The sequence below is a fragment of the Cervus canadensis genome, chromosome 23 (assembly GCF_019320065.1).
Source record: "Cervus canadensis isolate Bull #8, Minnesota chromosome 23, ASM1932006v1, whole genome shotgun sequence".
Taxonomy (NCBI): domain Eukaryota; kingdom Metazoa; phylum Chordata; class Mammalia; order Artiodactyla; family Cervidae; genus Cervus; species Cervus canadensis.
In genome coordinates, this window is record NC_057408.1 from 3,950,529 (window position 1) to 3,954,811 (window position 4,283).

At 41.6% G+C, this 4,283-nt stretch overlaps 1 pseudogene; it reads left to right on the plus strand.

Moving 5' to 3' along the window:
* Nucleotides 1–230: 230 nt before the first annotated feature.
* On the plus strand, nucleotides 231–745 carry LOC122425858 (annotated as a pseudogene).
* The last annotated feature ends 3,538 nt before the right edge of the window (nucleotides 746–4,283 follow it).

The following is a 4,283-nucleotide window of genomic DNA, read 5'->3' on the forward strand; positions in this document are numbered from 1 at the left end:
TCAGGGTGCTTCCTTTCTGTTGCCTCAGCATCACTGGATTGAAGAACTGTTGCTTCTTGTTTCCAGGTTCATTCCATTTCCCGTTACTCCTAACTTCATACTCGAAAGGACCGAGAATTTCAAGTGGAGTACACTGAAGTAGACTCAGTATCTTTGCATCATTTCTGTATTCAATTTTTAAAATTCTTTCATAACCCTATTGAGTGTTTTTTAACTGAATGAACGTGGCTTGAATGAACCACGCAGCTCCTATGGAAGTTACACACAAAAAGATGAGATTTGTTATCACACACAATCCAACTAATGTGGCCTTAAACAAAGTTACAGAGGAACTAAAGAAGTATGGAGTTACCACAATAGGAAAGTGTGTGAAGCAACTTATGACTCTTACTCTTTCGGACAAAGAAGGCATCCATGTTCTCAACTGGCATTTTGAAAATGGCACATAAAAAACCATCTTACCAGATTGTTGATGATTGTTTGTCTTGTGAAAATTAAGTTTTGTGAAGACCCTGGTTGTTGTATTGCTGTTCGTTGTATTGCAGGCCTTGGCAGAGTTCCAGGACTTGTCACCCTAGCAGTAACTGAAGGTGGAATGAAATATGAAGACGCAGTACAGTTCATAAGACAAAAGTGGCTAGGAGCCTTTAACAGCAAGCAGCTTCTGTATTTGGAGAAGTCTGGTCCTAAAATGCGGCTGCGCTTCAAAGACTCTAATGGTCACAGAAACAACTGTTGCATTTGATAAAGCCGGGTGTGTGATGCCATTGCTTGGAAGTGGAACCTGAGATGGGATGGACTTTGTCGCAGCTATTAGCCAGCACACTGGCTTGGTGACCAACTCTGATGAAGCTTCCATGCCATGTCATGCTACGCTAAGTTGCTTCTGTCGTATCCGACTGGCTCCTCCGTCCATGGGATTCTCTAGGCAAGAAAACTGGAGTGGGTTGCAGTGCCCTCCACTAAGGCATCTTCTCGAGCCAGGGATCAAACCCACGTCTCTTACATTTCCTGCATTCAAAGGCAGCTACTTTATGACTAGCACAACCTGGGGAGCCCGAAGCTTCCCCAAGAGTGTTGAAAAGCAGTTTTACCAGGCCGTGAGCCTGGCAGAATTGCAACCTCTGTTCAAGTAAATATGTTCAACTCACTTGGATACGAGCAAAGAATTCATGCTGATCAGTAATTAAAATATGCTTATAATTTGTACCAATTGACCTTTCCTGAAAACATGCAGTATTGAGTCATGTCTTTAAATATGTTTCCATGCCAGAATCTAATCAACATGTAAGAAATTTAGAAAGACTAGGTGACAAAATACTCAGCACGATACTTGTAAAGTTCGAGTATCACATATTAACAAATCCCAGGAACCATGAACACTTTGGACCTTATGTGGTTTATTCCTCTCATCATTTCAAAGATAGAACGTATGGCCTCTGAGGTTGTTTGCTCACAATATGTTTATATCTCCCACATTCATACCAGTATACATCAGATCTGCTCCCGTTTTAAATTAACAAAGACTTATAATGAGTATTTAATATCTTCCTATATTAAAGCATCTCATTTTGTGTTGCTGTAGAAGACCTCTAATTTGAAAATCTATATTGTACAGAAGCACATGTCTTTAACGTTTCCAGACCAAGAAAAAAAGAAAAAGCCTACAGTTAATTCTAATGTTTGCACTTTGGGTTGCAACTTACAAGGCAGGCCTGAAAAAAGAATGGGAGGGGCCTGTTAAGTATTTTTAGTAAAATGTTGCCTTTGTCTTGTGCAGGACATGGAGAATATGTGCTTTAATTTAGTAAATATTTTTTTAAAAGGTAGAAATACTAAAACTATCAAAATATCTGAAATTCTTGTAACTTTTTTTCATACTTATCTGAAGTTGTTTACCAGCTTGGTTTTGTTTGAAATGTTTCCAACCTCTCTTGCAAAAAAAAAAAATCATTAGTGGGTTTCTGCTAATGAATTGGGAGAAGGCAATGGCACCTCACTCCAGTACTCTTGCCTGGAAAATCCCATGGACAGAGGAGCCTGGTAGGCTGCAGTCCATGGGGTCACTAAGAGTCAGACATGACTGAGTGACTTCACTTTCACCTTTCACTTTCATGCATTGGAGAAGGAAATGGCAACCCACTCCAGTGTTTTTGCCTGGAGAATCCCAGGGACGGGCGAGCCTGGTGGTCTGCTGTCTATGGGGTCGCATAGAGTCGGACACGACTGAAGTGAGTTAGCAGCAGCAGCAGCAGCTAATGAATTGAGCAGACATTCAATATTTTATATACCTTTTGAGTTGTATAACTTAGTATTTGGATACTTGACAATTTGTTTTATTATGTAATTGATAAAATGGTGATGTGTAGCAACATTAGCTCAATCATGTATTTATATTGTCTGGGAACATGTGGTCATAGTTCTATGGGAGAAATAATTTGTCAATGTTCACCAGTTTGTAAGAATCTAACACAAGAGCATAAACATTAAATAAATGATCAAAAGCATTTATGGTCAAAAACTTACACAAAAAATAAGCCTCCCTAAGAAAAAAGCACTTTTGAATCATAAATTTATAAAAATTTAAAAATTATTTTAAAATGTTTATTTCATCTTTAGACCATCATTTAAAATGTCTATTTTTATGTCAATTATATCTCAATAAAATTGGAAGGAAAAAGTCTATTTTGGAAAATATAATAGGCAAAATGGAATTCACCAGGCAAGAATACTTGAATGGGTAGCCCTTCCCTTCTCCAGGGCATCATCCTGACTCAGGGATTGGACCCAGGTCTCCTGCATTGCAGGTGGATTCTTTATATAGTCTGAGCCATCAAGGAAGCCAGAGAAATAGAGAGGCAAATCAAAAACTTTTTTTGACTGATGAGGGGTACAAACAATGATCATTCTTCTACAGCATAGAATCATTTGGGGCAGATAAAGACAAACAAATGCACACACACCTAGCAAGTCTAAGCACCCCGTTAAAAATGCACCAGTGCGGAAAAAGGATGTTTCCTGCAGCTAGAGGAGAGGTGCTCGCTGAGGACTTGGAGAAGGTGGATGCTGATGCTTGGAGATGAGGGGGCGCAGTTAGGCTCCCTGACTCAGGTCCACAGCCTTGTGTGGACCACCCTCTGTTTGCTGGCTGTGTGGCCCTGGGCAAGTTCTGCCACCCCTCCTAGTCTAGTTCCTTCCACTGTAAAAGTTGCAATGTAGTCTATGTGAAAAAAAAGCACAGAAAGTGTTTTGGTTGTCGCCTGGCAAATAGTAATTGCTTGATTAATATATTATCTATTTTTCTTGGAAAAGGGGATTTAGTGACTGTGGAAGGTTCAAGGCCAAGTTATTTTGCAGACATTTCAGAATAATATTTAGGAGACAGGGATTATCAATTAGTTGAAGAGGGAGACATCTAGGATAGAAAAAGGAAGAGCCTCTTCGGGAGGGGAAATTCCCCTTTACGTGGATCATGACGGCTGTAAGTTTCTCTGCACTTCTTTTTCAGGCTGTTTCAGATGTGGGTCTCTGGATTACAAAAATCAGAAAGCCACTCAGCCTAACACAAAGTAAGGGAATTACTCTAAGGATAGAGAAATATCAGGAACCAAAGAGAGGTATAATAGATCACTTTGGGATAGAGAATCAGAGTTAGGAAGTGAGGCTACTCCACACATGTCTCTGCCTCCCTTCCCCACTTCGATCTGGCCTCCTCTGCCTACTCCTCCCAACCCGCCCCACTAAGACCACAGCCTCACACAGGCTGCACCACCCCCCCCAACCCAACCCATTAGCTGACTGAGCAGAATCACCAATGTGCAGAGGTCTCTCAGCCTCTCCCTGCAGATTCCTACAAAAGGGAATCTGATTGGTTCAGTTCCTCTGCTGGAGCCAGGGCCACTTAAGTCCAGGCCCAGACAATGGTCTGGAATCCCTTGGATCAAGTGTACACCCCTGGTCCAATGAGCCTGGCCACCCCTCCCGGGATGAGGGTAGCAGGTTTTTTCTAGAGTGTAACCTGACGCATAATGAAACATGTCTCTTGCAGACATGTGGGGAGGGTGTGTATCTTTTTGCCCCAAGTCATCGTCAAGGACAAGGCCATTCATGGATGGGGCTCTCATGCCACAGGCCTGTGAGGTCTGACCTTAAACGTTAAAGAAATCGAGGAATGCTTGCCCATTCATGGGCTGCACTTACTGTCCTCAAATCTTGTGAGACAAGATCTGCTTGTGTTCTGTTCCCTCCTGGATTTCAGGGCTTTGTTACATGAGTATCACAAG